Below are 21,410 nucleotides of genomic sequence, written 5' to 3' on the forward strand. Positions count from 1 at the left end.
ACCCACCTGACCATCATGAGTCAGTCTATGCAGGTTAAGGACCCACCTGACCATCACGAGTCAGTCTATGCAGGTTAAGGACCCACCTGACCATCATGAGTCAGTCTATGCAGGTTTCAGGACCCACCTGACCATCACGAGTCAGTCTATGCAGGTTTAAGGACCCACCTGACCATCACGAGTCAGTCTATGCAGGTTAAGGACCCACCTGACCATCATGAGTCAGTCTATGCAGGTGAAGGACCCACCTGACCATCATGAGTCAGTCTATGCAGGTTAAGGACCCACCTGACCATCACGAGTCAGTCTATGCAGGTTAAGGACCCACCTGACCATCATGAGTCAGTCTATGCAGGTTAAGGACCCACCTGACCATCACGAGTCAGTCTATGCAGGTTAAGGACCCACCTGACCATCATGAGTCAGTCTATGCAGGTTAAGGACCCACCTGACCATCACAAGTCAGTCTATGCAGGTTAAGGACCCACCTGACCATCATGAGTCAGTCTATGCAGGTTAAGGACCCACCTGACCATTATGAGTCAGTCTATGCAGGTTAAGGACCCACCTGACCATCATGAGTCAGTCTATGCAGGTTAAGGACCCACCTGACCATCATGAGTCAGTCTATGCAGGTTAAGGACCCACCTGACCATCACGAGTCAGTCTATGCAGGTTAAGGACCCACCTGACCATCATGAGTCAGTCTATGCAGGTTAAGGACCCACCTGACCATCATGAGTCAGTCTTTTCAAATGAGCTCTATTCTATCAAAAAAAATCTTATTGGAATCACATTTTTATAGACGGGTGTATTTTCCAAATTGCACACCATACACCACAAAAGTAACCGGTTGTAAAGTCCCGCCACGTTCATCTGTCTATCGCTTAGATTTTATTCTCTCCAATCGAACACCTTCAATTTCACCTTTTATACTTGCAGACGTTGACCAATGGATTAGGACAGGGAGGGACGCCCGTTGCTATGGGCGAGTGGACTGGCAGGTGAAACTGGACTGGTGAACAGCAGCAGGAGCAGGAGGAACAGCAGTAGCAGCAGGAGGAACAGCAGTTGTAGGAGGAACAGCAGTAGCAGCAGGAGGAACAGCAGTTGTAGGAGGAACAGCAGTAGCAGCAGGAGGATAGAGTTCATTTCCAACACTTCTCTGGGAATTTAAATCGTCCCGAGTTCGAGAGATTTGAAATTGACGGACTTTTGGATCGGGGCCCTGATCACAGGTAAGGAGAGAGAGGGGGACACAAATTAGGGATTTTGAAATGATAGCTACTTATTAATGCTTTCGTCGGGTGCGCTTACTATGAAAAATATATGTTTTGACTGGGGTTCATTGCTCCTAACGCTAGCTAGCTATCCAGCAAATGCTAACTAGCTAGCTGTGGTATTTAATGAACCGAATGAGCTACACGCTAACGCAGACTGGTGAGCTATACTATTAACTAGCAGTCGGTCGAACTATATATTTAATGTTGCTTTTACCAGCTAATAAGGCCAATTTAACGTCTCTGTGGAAAAGTGTTATAACGACTCTAGAAGCTAGCTAGCTAACGTCGACTAGTGGTAACTAGTTAGCCAGGTAACGTTAACTAGCGATAAGGGTTAACTAGTTAGCCAGGTCACGTTAACTAGCTAGCCAGGTAAGTGTTAACTAGCGGTACGGCTCGGTTCTAACCGACGTTATCGCCTTTTCTAACGACGTCGTTAAAAAAAAACACTTGTCTAGTTATCTGGCTACTGTCCCGAGTAACTAGCTAGTTAAATGATGTTTTATACACAACGTTAGCTATCACTTGATGTTTTGAGCTAGTTTAAAAAAAAAGTGAAACGTATAACATAATATGGCCTCAAACCTTAACTACCGTAGAGATATTGTAACGTTAGCTCCCAAAGGAGTCTTGAATAACGTTCGTTAATAACTAGCTAACTCGGTTCTCAATTAGATCATTAACTCTACCTAAACTAATTTAGATAACCTGTCAGTTAACAGAGTTGAAGTATTATTTTTTTTCTTCACGGTAATGGTTGGTGTTCTGCTTTTTAGTTGTTTTCAAACATGGACCTCTTATTAGACACTTTACTGACCATGTAGGTAGGAGTGTTTTTCAAGTAGAGTCACCTGAATGGGTCGTTCAGCAGGTAGAGTCTGGGACCAGACATTGGTGTTCTCAAAATGCCATAGATTGAGTGTTTGACAGGAACAACAAAAAAGTGTATTCAAAGCATAATGGATGGTGCGAACCTGTATGGTAACTGATAAAAAGACATTAAGACCTGCGACTGGTCAACCTGTATGGTACCTCAATATAAGACATTAAGACCTGCGACTGGTCAACCTGTATGGTATCTCAATATAAGACATTAAGACCTGCGACTGGTCAACCTGTATGGTAACTGATAATAAGACATTAAGACCTGCGACTGGTCAACCTGTATGGTACCTGCTCACAGATCACTGCACCTGTACATAGCTCATCTGTAAATAGCCCATCCAACTACCTCATCCCCATACTGTTATTTATTTAATTTATTTTGCTCCTTTGCACCCCCAGTATCTCTACTTGCGCAAGTATCTTCTGCACATTTACCATTCCAGTGTTTAATTGCTATAGTGTAATAATCTCGCCACTATGGCCTATTTATTGCCTTACCTCCCTTATCCTACCTCATTTGCACTCACTGTACATAGTTTTTTGCACACATTGTATATAGTCAATAATACAATAGATAAAGTCTGTTTTGTTTATTCCATGTGTAACTCTGTTGTTGTTTGTCGCACTGCTTTGCTTCATCTTGGCCAGGTCGCAGTTGTAAATGAGAACTTGTTCTCAACTTGCCTACCCGGTTAAATAAATAAAAATCTGATAGTAGGTTCTGAAGACCTGCGACGAGCCGCTGCCCCACGGAGATTTGATGAATATTGAGGAAAAAACAAATATATGAATCTCAAACGCTGCTTTTCATTGATGACCTGCAGATGTCACGAATGGACATTTGTGTTAAAATCTCAGAGTAATTAATTGTTTTTCAGCACAATGTGGTGAATGCCCCAGAGGCTTCAGAAAGCCTCGGTTTCCCATCACTAACAGTGTCGGAGTTGATTTTCCAACACCCGGCAAGCTGACATACACTTGCCTCGATGCCAAGTAGAGGTGGCCGGGTGTGCACAATATGGTCTTGCCTGCAACTCGCGTCCTCTGGGCAAGACCAGGGAAGAACTGCCCAGGGAAGAACCCATCCCCTCTTCTATTGGCTCCTAGCTGATAGGAGAACTAACATGCTGACAACACCGCTCGCGTGCACTGCAGAATATATTTAGACATGCATGTTATTCAATTATTGCACCCACACTGCTCGCGAGCGTCTGCGTTGTCAAGGACTAAAATAGAAGTCAGTTCTATTTCTGAAGCAGATCACGCTGTAAGTCCTGCCTCTCCCATCTTCTCATTGGTTTATTGAAGCAGATACCCACGTGCCGTCTCCTCATTGGTTATACCCATGTGCGTGACTGAAAGACGAACGGTCAGTGGTGGTTATACAACTTTATGAAAATCACCATATAAATCCAAAGAAGAAAGAGCCTGGAAGGTGGAGAGATGACTAGAAATTATTTGGTTGACTGTTTTATGTGTGGATTAATTGTCAGAGTAGAGGAGTAGAGTGCATTTCAGGTAAAAGAACAACTCTGTTTATATCCCAGGACAAATTAGCTAGAAACAGCAAGCTAGCTTAATAGGACAAATTAGCTAGAAACAGCAAGCTAGCTGAATAGGACAAATTAGCTAGCAACTGCAAGCTAAATTCCCATAAATGTTTAATACTTTTCGACCTGTCCCCAAATTAATATAATTGGTTCAGAGTTTGTTTTAATATTTTAACCTGTGTGTCTTGAACGCGTTTGGTGTGGGACTAAATCAATTTGCACACGATTGCGGGTGGCCTGGTTTGGGTACGGTGTAGCGGGTTAGGAGAACCAACGTAGTGGGTTAGGAGAATGACATTTAAGGTTAGGAAAAGGGTTAAGCTTAGCTAAAATCCGACAAGGAAGTCTTCAAGAGAAGAGGTGGTAGGGTTTCCCTGGACTCTTCTTCACTGGTTTTGGACAGGATGTGGGTCACAGTCAGACTCTTCTCGGCGGGCAGGGAGTGAAACTCAACACTTGGCCGACATGCGTAATATCCCATTTTAGTCATCGTCAGATTGTGTGTCACGATCCCAACAGCCCCTGTTCTGTTGACTCTTCAAATCCGTCCTCATTGAGATTCTCAGTGTTATTCACGTCAAATACAATGGCGAGGAATGTGATCAGACTGACACACACACAGCCACTTATCCACCTCCTGTCTCCCTTTCCTCCTTCCTGGAAACATTTCCCACAGAGATTAGGTTATGGGATGGTGTCTGAATAACTGTCAACATTCACCATGAAGTCTTTCTACAACCCATCATGGCTGTTTCCTATTCTTCTGCTATGAAGTGATTTCAACAATCACTCCCAGCAGATTAATTCAAGCTGATTTTTTTTTTCTTTTTTTTTTTCTGTGAATGCAGTTTGATTGCCCACTAGTAAAACAAACATGGGCTGTTGATTGGTTTGTGTGTTTCCATTAGGGGAAGGAAATGACCAAAACAAATGTGTGTTGTCATTAGTATCCTCTAACCTCATGACTCCTCTTGATTGGTTGGTTTCTGTTGTCATTAGTATCCTCTAACCACATGACTCCTATTGATTGGTTGGTTTCTGTTGTCATTAGTATCCTCTAACCTCATGACTCCTATTGATTGATTGGTTAGTCTGTTGTCATTAGTATCCTCTAACCACATGACTCCTATTGATTGGTTGGTTTCTGTTGTCATTAGTATCCTCTAACCACATGACTCCTATTGATTGGTTGGTTTCTGTTGTCATTAGTATCCTCTAACCTCATGACTCCTATTGATTGGTTGGTTTCTGTTGTCATTAGTATCCTCTAACCTCATGACTCCTATTGATTGATTGGTTAGTCTGTTGTCATTAGTATCCTCTAACCTCATGACTCCTATTGATTGGTTGGTTAGTCTGTTGTCATTAGTATCCTCTAACCTCATGACTCCTATTGATTGGTTGGTTAGTCTGTTGTCATTAGTATCCTCTAACCACATGACTCCTATTGATTGGTTGGTCTGTTGTCATTAGTATCCTCTAACCACATGACTCCTATTGATTGATTGGTCTGTTGTCATTAGTATCCTCTAACCTCATGACTCCTATGGATTGATTGGTTAGTCTGTTGTCATTAGTATCCTCTAACCTCATGACTCCTATTGATTGGTTGGTTAGTCTGTTGTCATTAGTATCCTCTAACCTCATGACTCCTATTGATTGGTTGGTTAGTCTGTTGTCATTAGTATCCTCTAACCACATGACTCCTATTGATTGATTGGTTAGTCTGTTGTCATTAGTGTCTTCTAACCTCATGACTCCTATTGATTGGTTGGTTTCTGTTGTCATTAGTATCCTCTAACCTCATGGCTCCTATTGATTGGTTGGTTAGTCTGTTGTCATTAGTATCCTCTAACCACATGACTCCTATTGATTGGTTGGTTAGTCTGTTGTCATTAGTATCCTCTAACCACATGACTCCTATTGATTGATTGGTTAGTCTGTCATTAGTATCCTCTAACCTCATGACTCCTATTGATTGATTGGATAGTCTGTTGTCATTAGTATCCTCTAACCACATGACTCCTATTGATTGATTGGTTAGTCTGTTGTCATTAGTATCCTCTAACCACATGACTCCTATTGATTGATTGGTTAGTCTGTTGTCATTAGTATCCTCTAACCACATGACTCCTATTGATTGGTTGGTTAGTCTGTTGTCATTAGTATCCTCTAACCACATGACTCCTATTGATTGATTGGTTAGTCTGTTGTCATTAGTGTCCTCTAACCTCATGACTCCTATTGATTGGTTGGTTTCTGTTGTCATTAGTATCCTCTAACCACATGACTCCTATTGATTGGTTGGTTAGTCTGTTGTCATTAGTATCCTCTAACCTCATGACTCCTATTGATTGATTGGTTAGTCTGTTGTCATTAGTATCCTCTAACCACATGACTCCTATTGATTGGTTGGTTAGTCTGTTGTCATTAGTATCCTCTAACCTCATGACTCCTATTGATTGATTGGTTAGTCTGTTGTCATTAGTATCCTCTAACCTCATGACTCCTATTGATTGATTGGTTAGTCTGTAAATGGGGAATAGGGTGCTGGTCTATAGTAGTGTACTAAATAGGGAATAGGGTGCTGGTCTATAGTAGTGTACTAAATGGGGAATAGGGTGCTGGTCTATAGTAGTGTACTAAATGGGGAATAGGGTGCTGGTCTATAGTAGTGTACTAAATGGGGAATAGGGTGCTGGTCTATAGTAGTGTACTAAATGGGGAATAGGGTGCTGGTCTATAGTAGTGTACTAAATAGGGAATAGGGTGCTGGTCTTTAGTAGTGTACTAAATAGGGAATAGGGTGCTGGTCTATAGTAGTGTACTAAATAGGGAATAGGGTGCTGGTCTATAGTAGTGTACTAAATGGGGAATAGGGTGCTGGTCTATAGTAGTGTACTAAATAGGGAATAGGGTGCTGGTCTATAGTAGAGTACTAAATAGGGAATAGGGTGCTATTTGGAACTGTCTGTCGTGTAAATTCGGCGCTAAAGCCCATTTTGAAAGTAAATGTTCCCACGTCGGTCTGAGACGGCATTCACGGTAAACGTTGCACATGTCGGCTTAATCGTAAGTTACCGTTACATTTCTAGCGCGAAATCTGATACGCTTCAGCCATACGGATGGAATAGAGCCCTTAGCTCCTGCTCGGTCGGTGTGTTTTTGTGTTGGATCTCTGGAGGCCTTCTCCTCACCTAGCAACCATCCGTCCATGTGACTGACTGATCAGTCATACAGTACCTGTAGACAGACAGATAAGACAAGGCGGCTGTGGCTAGCAGGGCGGCTGTGGCTAGCAGGGCGGCTGTGACTAGCAGGGCGGCTGTGGCTAGCAGGGCGGCTGTGGCTAGCAGGGCGGCTGTGGCAAGCAGGGCGGCTGTGGCTAGCAGGGCGGCTGTGGCTAGCAGGGCGGCTGTGGCTAGCAGGGCGGCTGTGGCTAGCAGGGCGGCTGTGGCAAGCAGGGCGGCTGTGGCAAGCAGGGCGGCTGTGGCTAGCAGGGCGGCTGTGGCTAGCAGGGCGGCTGTGGCTAGCAGGGCGGCTGTGGCAAGCAGGGCGGCTGTGGCTAGCAGGGCGGCTGTGGCTAGCAGGGCGGCTGTGGCTAGCAGGGCGGCTGTGGCAAGCAGGGAGGCTGTGGCTAGCAGGGCGGCTGTGGCTAGCAGGGCGGCTGTGGCTAGCAGGGCGGCTGTGGCTAGCAGGGCGGCTGTGGCTAGCAGGGCGGCTGTGGCTAGCAGGGCGGCTGTGGCTAGCAGGGCGGCTGTGGCTAGCAGGGCGGCTGTGGCAAGCAGGGCGGCTGTGGCAAGCAGGGCGGCTGTGGCTAGCAGGGCGGCTGTGGCTAGCAGGGCGGCTGTGGCTAGCAGGGCGGCTGTGGCTAGCAGGGCGGCTGTGGCTAGCAGGGCGGCTGTGGCTAGCAGGGCGGCTGTGGGTGCTAGCAGGGCGGCTGTGGCTAGCAGGGCGGCTGTGGCTAGCAGGGCGGCTGTGGCTAGCAGGGCGGCTGTGGCAAGCAGGAGGCTGTGGCTAGCAGGGCGGCTGTGGCTAGCAGGGCGGCTGTGGCAAGCAGGGCGGCTGTGGCTAGCAGGGCGGCTGTGGCTAGCAGGGCGGCTGTGGCTAGCAGGGCGGCTGTGGCTAGCAGGGCGGCTGTGGCTAGCAGGGCGGCTGTGGCTAGCAGGGCGGCTGTGGCAAGCAGGGAGGCTGTGGCTAGCAGGGCGGCTGTGGCAAGCAGGGAGGCTGTGGCTAGCAGGGCGGCTGTGGCTAGCAGGGCGGCTGTGGCTAGCAGGGCGGCTGTGGCTAGCAGGGCGGCTGTGGCTAGCAGGGCGGCTGTGGCAAGCAGGGAGGCTGTGGCTAGCAGGGCGGCTGTGGCTAGCAGGGCGGCTGTGGCAAGCAGGGAGGCTGTGGCTAGCAGGGCGGCTGTGGCAAGCAGGGAGGCTGTGGCTAGCAGGGCGGCTGTGGCTAGCAGGGCGGCTGTGGCAAGCAGGGAGGCTGTGGCTAGCAGGGCGGCTGTGGCTAGCAGGGCGGCTGTGGCAAGCAGGGCGGCTGTGGCTAGCAGGGCGGCTGTGGCTAGCAGGGCGGCTGTGGCTAGCAGGGCGGCTGTGGCTAGCAGGGCGGCTGTGGCTAGCAGGGCGGCTGTGGCTAGCAGGGCGGCTGTGGCAAGCAGGGAGGCTGTGGCTAGCAGGGCGGCTGTGGCTAGCAGGGCGGCTGTGGCTAGCAGGGCGGCTGTGGCTAGCAGGGCGGCTGTGGGTGCTAGCAGGGCGGCTGTGGGTGCTAGCAGGGCGGCTGTGGCAAGCAGGGCGGCTGTGGCTAGCAGGGCGGCTGTGGCTAGCAGGGCGGCTGTGGCAAGCAGGGAGGCTGTGGCTAGCAGGGCGGCTGTGGGTGCTAGCAGGGCGGCTGTGGGTGCTAGCAGGGCGGCTGTGGGTGCTAGCAGGGCGGCTGTGGCAAGCAGGGCGGCTGTGGCTAGCAGGGCGGCTGTGGCTAGCAGGGCGGCTGTGGCAAGCAGGGAGGCTGTGGGTGCTAGCAGGGCGGCTGTGGGTGCTAGCAGGGCGGCTGTGGGTGCTAGCAGGGCGGCTGTGGGTGCTAGCAGGGCGGCTGTGGGTGCTAGCAGGGCGGCTGTGGGTGCTAGCAGGGCGGCTGTGGGTGCTAGCAGGGCGGCTGTGGGTGCTAGCAGGGCGGCTGTGCTATGACTGTGCATTCAGAGTGGGATTCGTCCTGCTGCTGTTCTGATTGGTTCACTCCAATCATTCAGTCCGTGACCTGGTAAACAGATGTGTCCTGCTGCTGTTCTGATTGGTTCACTCCAATCATTCAGTCCGTGACCTGGTAAACAGATTTGTCCTGCTGGTGTTCTGATTGGTTCACTCCAATCATTCAGTCCGTGACCTGGTAAACAGATTTGTCCTGCTGGTGTTCTGATTGGTTCACTCCAATCATTCAGTCCGTGACCTGGTAAACAGATTTGTCCTGCTGGTGTTCTGCTGTTCTGATTGGTTCACTCCAATCATTCAGTCCGTGACCTGGTAAACAGATTCGTTCTGCTGTTGTGGGACAAGATGATATTTTTCCATGTAAAATGTTCCATCCTAAAATTAGGAATGTGCGATGGCTTTGATTTCTTGTCAACCAGAAGGAGAAGGGTTCGGAATACATTAAAATATACAACGTTATACACAAAGTAGAGACTCCTGACAACTGATATCAACACTTAGCGAAGGCAGATATATAAGGATCCTGAACTAAATTTGAAGTTAAGAAACATTGCATTGTGCCTTGACGTTCGTTCCGTTACCAACAGCTCACGTATCGCGACACACGGCTCGGCCTGGCCGTGTCTGCCTGTCTTTGTCTGAACAAATTCACGAAATTCACAATGACACTTTTTTTTTTTTTTTTTTTTTTTTTTTTTTTTCTTCTTCACCCAGACAATTGACAGGAGCCAAATTGTATTTATTGGCTTTTCAACAACAACAACAACAACAACAACGGACAAAAGCCGGCTAATGGAAAACCCTAGTGCTGACCCAGTTTTCAGCACAACTACCTCATAATGGGTTTTCTGAAATCAAAGAACTCGTTTTGACGTTCTTCAGTTCCTGCTTTGCACAGGTTGCTTGCGCTCATGTGTTACCATGGTGACACACTTATACTTGTCTGTTATGATGAGAATCATCATTCACACAATTTTAGACTTCTCAAAGCAAATATAATCACTGCGTCATCACTCCGTCTCCAACTGGCTCCATAGACCTCTGAATTACATCGTTTGGAAAGGGCTGTCTGTCCTATATTTCTATATTGACTAGAATTCAGCTCTCTCCACTGGGCTGTACTGTCTGGAGGGAGCAGGGCCCTCTTCCTTATCAATTCTCTCCAAGGTCAAGGACTGATAGGGAGGAATTACTTGTGTGTGATTCGGTAACATTGTAGTTGGAGGAATGAATTGCAGGCTTGTACTTTACCCTGTGTAGGTCACAGAGGGACAAAGGTCGTCCCTGATACCTGATGTGTGTGTACCTGTCATAGCTGGTGTGTGTGTACCTGTCATAGCTGATGTGTGTGTGTGTGTGTGTGTGTGTGTGTACCTGTCATAGCTGGTGTGTGTACCTGTCATAGCTGGTGTGTGTACCTGTCATAGCTGGTGTGTGTACCTGTCATAGCTGGTGTGTGTGTACCTGTCATAGCTGGTGTGTGTGTACCTGTCATAGCTGGTGTGTGTGTACCTGTCATAGCTGGTGTGTGTGTACCTGTCATAGCTGGTGTGTGTGTACCTGTCATAGCTGGTGTGTGTGTACCTGTCATAGCTGGTGTGTGTGTACCTGTCATAGCTGGTGTGTGTGTACCTGTCATAGCTGGTGTGTGTGTACCTGTCATAGCTGGTGTGTGTGTACCTGTCATAGCTGGTGTGTGTGTACCTGTCATAGCTGGTGTGTGTGTACCTGTCATAGCTGGTGTGTGTGTACCTGTCATAGCTGGTGTGTGTACCTGTCATAGCTGGTGTGTGTGTGTGTACCTGTCATAGCTGGTGTGTGTACCTGTCATAGCTGATGTGTGTGTACGTACCTGTCATAGCTGATGTGTGTGTACGTACCTGTCATAGCTGATACCTGATGTGTGTGTACCTGTCATAGCTGGTTTGTGTGTGTGTGTACCTGTCATAGCTGATGTGTGTGTGTGTGTGTGTACCTGTCATAGCTGATACCTGTTGTGTGTGCACCTGTCATAGCTGGTGTGTGTGCACCTGTCATAGCTGTTGTGTGTGTGTGTGTGTGTGTGTGTGTGTACCTGTCATAGGCTAAACAGAACCACCTGTGTGTTGTCTGGTCCGGTGATCCTGGTGGTGGCTGGGTTCTGCTGCAGTCACCACCACGAGCCTGCACGTTGCCGTGGCTCTTGTTCCCTGGTAACGGCAGCAGTTGCTGGATGTCTTGGTAATGAAGCGGCCAATAAAACCTCCACCCTGGAGCTCGCTGTTCAACATGATAACATGGTGGGAGGACACCTCCATCCACACCCTGAAGCTCTCTCTGTTCAACATGGTGGGAGGACACCTCCATCCACACCCTGAAGCTCTCTCTGTTCAACATGGTGGGAGGACACCTCCATCCACACCCTGAAGCTCTCTCTGTTCAACATGGTAACATGGTGGGAGGGACACCTCCATCCACACCCTGAAGCTCTCTGTTCAACATGATAACATGGTGGGAGGACACCTCCATCCACACCCTGAAGCTCTCTGTTCAACATGATAACATGGTGGGAGGACACCTCCATCCACACCCTGAAGCTCTCTCTGTTCAACATGGTGGGAGGACACCTCCATCCACACCCTGAAGCTCTCTCTGTTCAACATGATAACATGGTGGGAGGACACCTCCATCCACACCCTGAAGCTCTCTGTTCAACATGGTGGGAGGACACCTCCATCCACACCCTGAAGCTCTCTCTGTTCAACATGATAACATGGTGGGAGGACACCTCCATCCACACCCTGAAGCTCTCTCTGTTCAACATGGTGGGAGGACACCTCCATCCACACCCTGAAGCTCTCTCTGTTCAACATGGTAACATGGTGGGAGGGACACCTCCATCCACACCCTGAAGCTCTCTCTGTTCAACATGATAACATGGTGGGAGGGACACCTCCATCCACACCCTGAAGCTCTCTGTTCAACATGGTGGGAGGACACCTCCATCCACACCCTGAAGCTCTCTGTTCAACATGGTGGGAGGACACCTCCATCCACACCCTGAAGCTCTCTGTTCAACATGATACCATGGTGGGAGGGACACCTCCATCCACACCCTGAAGCTCTCTCTGTTCAACATGATAACATGGTGGGAGGGACACCTCCATCCACACCCTGAAGCTCTCTCTGTTCAACATGATAACATGGTGGGAGGACACCTCCATCCACACCCTGAAGCTCTCTGTTCAACATGGTGGGAGGACACCTCCATCCACACCCTTAAGCTCTCTCTGTTCAACATGGTGGGAGGACACCTCCATCCACACGCTGAAGCTCTCTCTGTTCAACATGATAACATGGTGGGAGGACACCTCCATCCACACCCTGAAGCTCTCTCTGTTCAACATGATAACATGGTGGGAGGACACCTCGGTATTACTGGAAGTGCACACCATGGGCACTATTAAATTGTATGTTTTTGGAGAGAGAAATGGACCCACAAAACAATGTAGCCAACAGGGATCTTGATCCAGGAAATGATTGAATGTCTCTTCTGTAACCATGAAGTTTGATCTTAAAATCATACCGTCAGTATTTTTGAAATACCCTGATTAAATGATATATCTCCCATTCCTACATTAAAGCTCTGTTCAACATGATAACCAGCCAAACGCGAAGCCACGCCCACGGACGTTAGTTTCTTCTCCTCAATGAGTCTGGATCTGAGAACCTCCCCAGCCCTTCACCGACTCATGCAAACACATTCGGGCCGTCTGATTGGTCCAGAAACTAATGACATGGGTCAGAACCAGAACACAAATGGGTAAACTGGCAGTTGAAAAATGTGCCATTGGCTTTGATACTCTGATTGGTTAAGGACGATCCAATTGCTGATTACTTTGTTTTGTACAATGCCTCTCGTGTCCCTCATCGCCACAAACAAATTAAATGTGACCCGATTCAGGAAACTAGGCGTATGAGAGCCACTTGAATGTAAAAAAAATATTTTTTTAATCAAAATGTGTTTTTTTGGCAGAAATGCTTTCTTGAACATGTGAACTTTCATGTGCCTTAACAAACTTGCATGCCATCTGTCAATACGAATAACATTGTTAAATTACGATCCTTGTTGGTTAAGCCATACACCGAGAGCAACCTTCCCACTCGTCATGATTGGCTGAGATAGTGAGTGGGCTGGACATGCCGAGAGAAGAGTTCGGATTGGTCTGCCATATTGAAGGCTTCTGTCTATTTGAACTCGTCAGTCTGTGTTGGTAATGCTGTCGAACGTGTCTTTAAAAAAATATATAAATATATTTTGTAGTGGACCTGCATAAGTGTTGTTCTCCACTTTCTGGAGGACTGAGTTTTGAAATCAGTGGAATTAGAGTATGATAGCTAAGGAGATGGAGGAAACACCGGTCTCTGGATTACATCTTCAAACTAAGGGCATCCGTGGCATGGCATTCCTGACAGGGAGACGCATCCTTGATGCATGTTGATGTCTACAGGTAAGATAATGTAGCTAGCTAATGCTGGACTTTCAGATATTACACGTTTCTAATTTTGACAGAAAGTGGTTTCATTTCAAGCCAAAGTGATCCTTCTCACCCCCCTTAAATGATTTAGATGCACTATTGTAAAGTGGCTGTTCCACTGGATGTCAGAAGGTGAATTCACCAATTTGTAAGTCGCTCTGGATAAGAGCGTCTGCTAAATGACTTAAATGTAAATGTAAGTGTACTGTTAGCTAGGTAACGTTAGCTGGCTGGCTCCCTACCTGATGTTATAATTCGTTTCCCAGAGCCGTTTTGCTGCTCTAGTTAGAGCCTAATGTTAGCTAGGTAACATTGAACATGGTTGGTTAGCTCCCAGCACTGTGGCATTGTGGGTGCTTTGTTCATTGTTGTTTAACTAGCTAATGTTAGCTGGCTGTTAGCTGCCAAAGATGCTTCTAGAAACTATTGACTCTGGTGTGAATTCTTTATGTAAATGAGAGATTTCTGTATTTAATTTTCAATAAATGTGCAAAAATGTCTAAAATCATGATCAGGTATTGTGTGTAGATGGGTTGGAAATAATGAATTTGAGGGCGCTGGGTGGCGCAGTGGTTAAGGGCGCTGTACTGCAGCGCCTGCTGTGCCACCAGAGACTCTGGGTTCGTAACCGGCCGCGTGAGTCATGGACAGTACAGATACAGTAGCGCAGATCCCACTCCCCTTAAAGTCCAAACCTACCCTCACATCGCCTCAATACAGACACGGTTGCTGCTCTCCTCTTGGTCGGGTAGAGAAGAGGAGTTCTTGTTCTCATGTGGGCCCAGACAGTGAGGCCCAAGTCTGCCTGGGAGGAGTTGATATAGGAGAACAGCTGACTCTGTCACCGGGGCTTCTGTAGTTGATATAGGAGAACAGCTGACTCTGTCACCGTGGTTTCTAGTTGATATAGGAGAACAGCTGACTCTGTCACCGGGGCTTCTGTAGTTGATATAGGAGAACAGCTGACTCTGTCACCGGGGCTTCTAGTTGATATAGGAGAACAGCTGACTCTGTCACCGGGGCTTCTAGTTGATATAGGAGAACAGCTGACTCTGTCACCGGGGCTTCTAGTTGATATAGGAGAACAGCTGACTCTGTCACCGGGGCTTCTAGTTGATATAGGAGAACAGCTGACTCTGTCACCCGGGCTTCTGTAGTTGATATAGGAGAACAGCTGACTCTGTCACCTGGGCTTCTAGTTGATGTAGGAGAACAGCTGACTCTGTCACCGGGGCTTCTGTAGTTGATATAGGAGAACAGTTGACTCTGTCACCTGGGCTTCTGCAGTTGATGTAGGAGAACAGCTGACTCTGTCACCGGGGCTTCTAGTTGATATAGGAGAACAGCTGACTCTGTCACCGGGACTCTCTTTGTTCAGGAAATGTCATTTTATCAGCTAGTTTTAAAGAGGTGCTGAGGAGACAGGAATACTGGGCTCAGCATGATTTAGAAATTATGATTTAGCAATTTCTCTCTCTGGCCCACCATCCTAACAGGCAGGCCAAGTGTGTGTGTGTGTGTGTGTGTGTGTGTGTGTGTGTGTGTGAGCCAGGTCGCAGGCTGGAGGGAGCATGACTGTTGTCCCAGCAGGAAGTTCCTGTTGTACTCTGTTCTCTTATCACTCCTGCTGCTAAACACACACACTCACACACACTACTTACTGTCATTACTTGTTTCCCCTAGCACAGCCATTCCCAAACTGGGGTATGCCAACTGCCTGGCACTGTTCCTGGTATATGTCCGTTACGTTTATGGGGGGTCAATTAAGGAAGACAATCTCTTCCGCAAACCACTGGAAACCAGGACAACAGGAGAGGATATTTTTAAAGTACTGGACAGCTTTGTGACATCTAATGGACTTTGGTGGTCAAGATGTGTTGGTGTCTGTACTGATGTTGTAAAAGCCATGACAGGGAGACATAGTGGAGTGGTAACACGTGTGCAAGAAGTTGCTCCCGACGCCACCTGGGTACACTGCAGCGTCCCCCTAGAGGCTCTTGGGTACACACTGCAGCGTCCACCCAGAGGCTCTTGGGTACACTGCAGCGTCCACCCAGAGGCTCTTGGGTACACTGCAGCGTCCACCTAGAGGCTCTTGGGTACACTGCAGCGTCCCCCTAGAGGCTCTTGGGTACACTGCAGCGTCCACCCAGAGGCTCTTGGGTACACTGCAGCGTCCACCCAGAGGCTCTTGGGTACACTGCAGCGTCCACCCAGAGGCTCTTGGGTACACTGCAGCGTCCACCCAGAGGCTCTTGGGTACACTGCAGCGTCCACCCAGAGGCTCTTGGGTACACTGCAGCGTCCCCCTAGAGGCTCTTGGGTACACTGCAGCGTCCCCCTAGAGGCTCTTGGGTACACTGCAGCGTCCACCCAGAGGCTCTTGGGTACACTGCAGCGTCCACCCAGAGGCTCTTGGGTACACTGCAGCGTCCCCCCTAGAGGCTCTTGGGTACACTGCAGCGTCCCCCCTAGAGGCTCTTGGGTACCCTGCAGCGTCCCCCCTAGAGGCTCTTGGGTACACTGCAGCGTCCACCCAGAGGCTCTTGGGTACACTGCAGCGTCCACCCAGAGGCTCTTGGGTACACTGCAGCGTCCACCCAGAGGCTCTTGGGTACACTGCAGCGTCCCCCCTAGAGGCTCTTGGGTACACTGCAGCGTCCCCCCTAGAGGCTCTTGGGTACACTGCAGCGTCCCCCCTAGAGGCTCTTGGGTACACTGCAGCGTCCACCCAGAGGCTCTTGGGTACACTGCAGCGTCCACCCAGAGGCTCTTGGGTACACTGCAGCGTCCACCCAGAGGCTCTTGGGTACACTGCAGCGTCCTTGGGTACACTTGGGTACACTGGACACTACAGTGAAAATTATTAACTTTAACTTCTTGACGCTACCCATCCCAGGTTAGCGGGATAATTTATCAACAACCGCTGAATTGCAGAGCACACATTCAAATAATATTTCTAAAAATATTTATATTCATGAAATCACAAGTGCAATAGCAAAACACAGCTTAGTTTTTTGTTAATCCACCTGTCGTGTCAGATTTTGAAAATATGCTTTACAGTGAAAGCAATCCAAGCGTTTGTAAGTTTATCTATCACTAGACAAAACATTATGAACACCTAGCATCAAAGTAGCTTGGTCCCGAAAATCAGAAAAGCAATAAAATGAATCGCTTACCTTTGATCTTCGGATGTTTTCACTCACGAGACTCCCAGTTACACAACAAAAGATTATTTTTATATCCAAAATGCCTGTTTGTTTGGCACGTTATGTTCAGAAATCCACAGGCTCGAGCGGTCACGACATCGCGGACACGACATTGCGGACACGACATTGCGGACAAATTCCAAATAGTATCCGTAATGTCCACAGAAACATGTCAAATGTTTTTTTATAATCAATCCTCAGGTTGTTTTTAAAATATATAATCGATAATATATCAACCGACAGTCTCTTTTTCAGTAGGAGAGGGAGAGTCAATGGCTGCCCCACTGTGTTGCGCAAGCAAAACTCATGCGAACACTCAGCTATCCACTGACGCAATGTTATCTTTCTCGCTAATTTTTCAAAATAAAAGCCTGAAACTATGTCTGAAGACTGACACCTTGAGGAAGCGATAGGAAAAGGAATCTGGTTGATATCCCTTTAAATGGAGCGAAGGCATGCTATGGAACAACATGGAGCTTTCAAAATAGAAGCCACTTCTATTTTACAACAATATTTTGACAGTTTTTGAAATTTTAGTGTTTTCTATCCAAATCTGTCAATTCTATGCATATTCCAGCATCTGGTCCTGAGAAATAGGCCGTTTACTTTGGGAACGTTATTTTTCCAAACATAAAAATAGCGCCCCGTGGCTAAAAGGTTAAAGCAAGGCCCCTGAACTCATGTATTTTCTGCACTATGCAATATGATATGGGCAGCGACCATGTTACCGTTTTACAACATACTGAGGTGCGCTGGTTATCAAGGGGCAAAGTATTGACACTTTAAAAAAAATCCAGATTAGAGCTTAAAGTTTTTTCTTTACTGACCATTTTCACTTCTCTTACCGCTTGGATGATGACGAGTTTCTCACACGACTGGCCTATCTGGGTGACGTTTTTTCTAGCCTGAATAATCTGAATCTAGGATTACAGGGACTATATTGAACTATATTCAATGTGCGGGACAAAATTGAGGCTATGATTAAGAAGTTGGAGCTCTGCATTAACAAGGACAACACACCAGTCTTTTTGTGTGTGCAAATGAACTCAAGCTTACCGACAACTGTGATTATAGCGTGGATTTGTTTCCCCTTTCATGCCCTGCCTCCAGTCCACTTACCGATATCTGAACAAGAGAGCCTCATCCAAATTGCAACAAGCGGTTCTGTGTAAATTGAATAGAATCAGAAGCGACTGCCAGATTTCTGGATTGGGCTACACTCAAGAGTTTTTTTGCCATGGCAAATCGCGCCGTTATGATGCCCTTTGCAACCCTGTACCTATGGAAGAGTGGTTTTACGGCCCTCACTAGCGTGAAAACTAAATACAGGTACAGACTGTGTGTGGAACATAATTTAAGACTGAGATTCTCTCCAATACAACCCAACATTGCAGAGTTATGTGCATCCTTTCAAACACACCCTTCTCATTAACCTGTATTCACCCCCCTTGGCATTTTACCTGTTTTGTTGCCTTACACCCTGGAATTAAAATATATTGTTTTATGGGGGGGGGGGGGGGGGGGGATTTGTTTTATACATGTCTACCACTTTGAAGATGCAAAATATTTTTTATTGTGAAATGAGACACAAAAACAGAACTTGAGTGTGCATAACTATTCACCCTCCCAAAGTTAATACTATGTTGAGCCACCTTTTGCAGCAATTAAGTGCAAGTCTCTTTGGGTATGTCTCTAAGTTTGGCACATCTAGACCCTGGGATTTTTGACCATTCTTCAAGGCAAAACTGCTCCAGCTCCTTCATGTTGGATGGGTTCTGATGGTTTACAGCAATCTTTAAGTCATACCACAGATTCTCAATTGGATTGAGGTCTGGGCTTTGACTAGGTCATTCCAAGACATTTAAATGTTTCCCTTTAAACCACTCGAGCATTGCTTTCGCAGTATGCTTAGGGTCATTGTCCTGCTGGAAGGTGAACCTCTGTCCCGTTCAAAAACCTCTGGAAGACTGAAACAGGTTTCCCTCAAAAATATCCTTGTATTTAGCTGCAGCCATCATTCCTTCAATTCTGACCACTTTCCCAGTCCCTGCCGATGGAAAAACATCCCCACAGCATGATGCTGGCGCCCATGCTTCACTGTGGGGATGGTATTCTTGGGGTGATGAGAGGTGTTGGGTTTGCGCCAGACATTGCATTTTCCTTGATTGCAAAAAAGCTCAAATTTAGTCTCATCTGACCAGAGTACCTTCTTCCATATGTTTGGGGAGTCTCCCACATGCCTTTTAACGATCACCAAACATATTTGCTTATTTTCTTCTGGCCGCTCTGTGGAGTGTACGGCTTAAAGTGGTCCGATGGACAGATACTCCAATCTCCACTGTGGAGCTTTGCAGCTCCTTCAGGGTTATCTTTGGTCTCTTTTGTTTCCTCTCTGATTAATGCCCTCCTTGCCTGGTCCGTGAGTTTTGGTTGGTGGCCCTCTCTTGGCAGGTTTTTTGTGGTGCCATATTGTTTCCATTTTTTAAAATACTGGATTTAATGGTGCTCTGTGGGATGTTCAACATTTTTGGATATTTTTTTCATAACCCAACCCAGATCTGTTCTTCTCCACAACTTTGTCCCTGAACTGTTTGGAGAGCTCCTTGGTCTTCATAGTGCTGCTTGCTTGGTGGTGCCCCTTGCTTGGTGGTGTTGCAGACTCTCGGGCCTTTCAGAACGTGTGTGTGTGTGTGTATATATATACAGTGGGGAGAACAGGTATTTGATACACTGCCGATTTTGCAGGTTTTCTTACTTACAAAGCATATGGAGGTCTGTAATTGTTTTTATCATAGGTACACTTCAACTGTGAGAGACTGAATCGAAAACAAAAATCCCGAAAATCACATTGTATGATTTTTAAGTAATTAATTTGCATTTTATTGCATGACATAAGTATTTGATCACCTACCAACCAGTAAGATTTCCGGCTCTCACAGACCTGAAGCCCTCCTGTTCCCCACTCATTACCTGTATTAGCTGCACCTGTTTGAACTCGTTACCTGTATAAAAGTCACCTGTCCACACACTCAATCAAACAGACTCCAACCTCTCCACAATAGCCAAGACCAGAGGGCTTTCTTTCTTAGCGGGAGTTCTTAGAAGTGTCTGGATTACTGTCCCGCTCCTTGAAAGCAGCAGTTTTAGCTCAATGCGGATGTTGCCTGTAATCCATGGCTTCTTGTTGGGATATGTACGTACGGTCACTGTTGGGACGATGTCGTTGATGCACTTATTGATGAAGCCGATGACTGAGGTGGTATACTCCTCAATGCCATTGGATGAATCTCTAAACGTATTCCAGTCTGTGCTAGCAAAAGAGTCTTGCAGCTTAGCATCTGCTTGGGTGTTGTTGAAATTGTCAAATCCACGTTTTTGAAGGGGTGATATTAATAATAAATATTATCATAATGGTGAGTGCTCAGGTCTAACAGCAGTGTCGTGGAGATGAGTTGTCTGTCTGTATCCGTCTACACCAGTTCAGTTCAAAGTTTCTCACCAGAGTGTTTCTGCCTTATTTTAGCCCTTTGAAGTTAGTGACTGTAATTAAGAGAACGATGCTACTGGATCAAAAGCACAGGATCTTTCTCGCTCTCGAGGATGTGGCAGAGGCCCCGAGGGGGGTGGCTGCGTGGCAGAGGCCCCGAGGGGGGTGGCTGCGTGGCAGAGGCCCCGAGGGGGGTGGCTGCGTGGCAGAGGCCCCGAGGGGGGTGGCTGCGTGGCAGAGGCCCCGAGGGGGGTGGCTGCGTGGCAGAGGCCCCGAGGGGGGTGGCTGCGTGGCAGAGGCCATACAGTGCATTCGGAAATTATTCAGACCCCTTGACTGTTTTTACATTTTATGTTACAGCTTTATTCTAAAATCTATTAAGTTTAAACATTTCCTCATCAATCTACACACACTACCCCATAGTGACAAAGCAAAAACAGAAATACCTTATTTACATAAGTATTCAGACCCTTTGCTATGAGACTAGAAATTAAGCTCAGGTTCATCCTGTTTCCATTGATCATCCTTGAGATATTTTTACAACTTGATTGGAGTACACCTGTGGTATATTCAATTGATTGGACATGATTTGGAAAGGCACACCCCTGTCTATATAAGGTCCCACAGTTGTCAAGTGCATGTCAGAGCAAAAACCAAGTCCATGAGGTCGAAGGAATTGTATGTAGAGCTCAAAGACATGATTGTGTCGAGGCACAGAGAGAGAAGGGCCTTGGTCAGGGAGGTGACCAAGATCCCGATGATCTGTGGGTGAAAGACTGGGTCCGGATCTGCAGGAGAGCACACAAATCTTTCATTAGGTGGGACATAAACTCAGTACCTTGGTCTGTCAGAATCTCGTTCGGGATGCCCACCCGGCTAAAGAGGTGGAACAACTCCTGTTCGCTTGGATACCGCCGCTCATAGGGGAATGCCCTCGGGATACCGGGTGGCATAATCTACTAATACCAGGATGTACTAGTGTCCTCGTGCTGTTTTTACCAGGGGTCCCACTATGTGCATGGCGATGCGTTCAATGGGCACCCTGATGATTTTTAAAATATTTATTTGATCTTTATTTGACGAGGCAAGTCAGTTAAGAACTGCTAGTCACTCACCCCCGGAAGTCCATCCACCGCTATCACTTGGGCTCCGGCGGCTTTCAAGTTCGAATCCTCCAACTGGGCAGTCCCAAATTGTCCCCACAGTTGGCTCCCAGCGGGTATTTTGACTGTCCCCTTGAAATCGAGGAGGGGGAGGCTCAGCTCCTCCTCCAGTGGTTCC

At 47.4% G+C, this 21,410-nt stretch overlaps 1 protein-coding gene across 1 annotated transcript in view; it reads left to right on the forward strand.

Annotated features, from left to right (window-relative positions):
- Positions 1–1,024: 1,024 nt before the first annotated feature.
- LOC135526865 (protein numb homolog) overlaps positions 1,025–21,410 on the forward strand; it is an 81,426-nt gene continuing 61,040 nt past the window's right edge. Inside the window, exon 1 of the mRNA XM_064955534.1 lies at positions 1,025–1,238. The gene's annotated coding sequence lies outside the window, so the exon portion shown is untranslated. The remainder of the gene's footprint in view (positions 1,239–21,410) is intronic.

This window comes from Oncorhynchus masou, chromosome 32 (genome assembly GCF_036934945.1).
Source record: "Oncorhynchus masou masou isolate Uvic2021 chromosome 32, UVic_Omas_1.1, whole genome shotgun sequence".
Classification (NCBI taxonomy): Eukaryota; Metazoa; Chordata; class Actinopteri; order Salmoniformes; family Salmonidae; genus Oncorhynchus; species Oncorhynchus masou.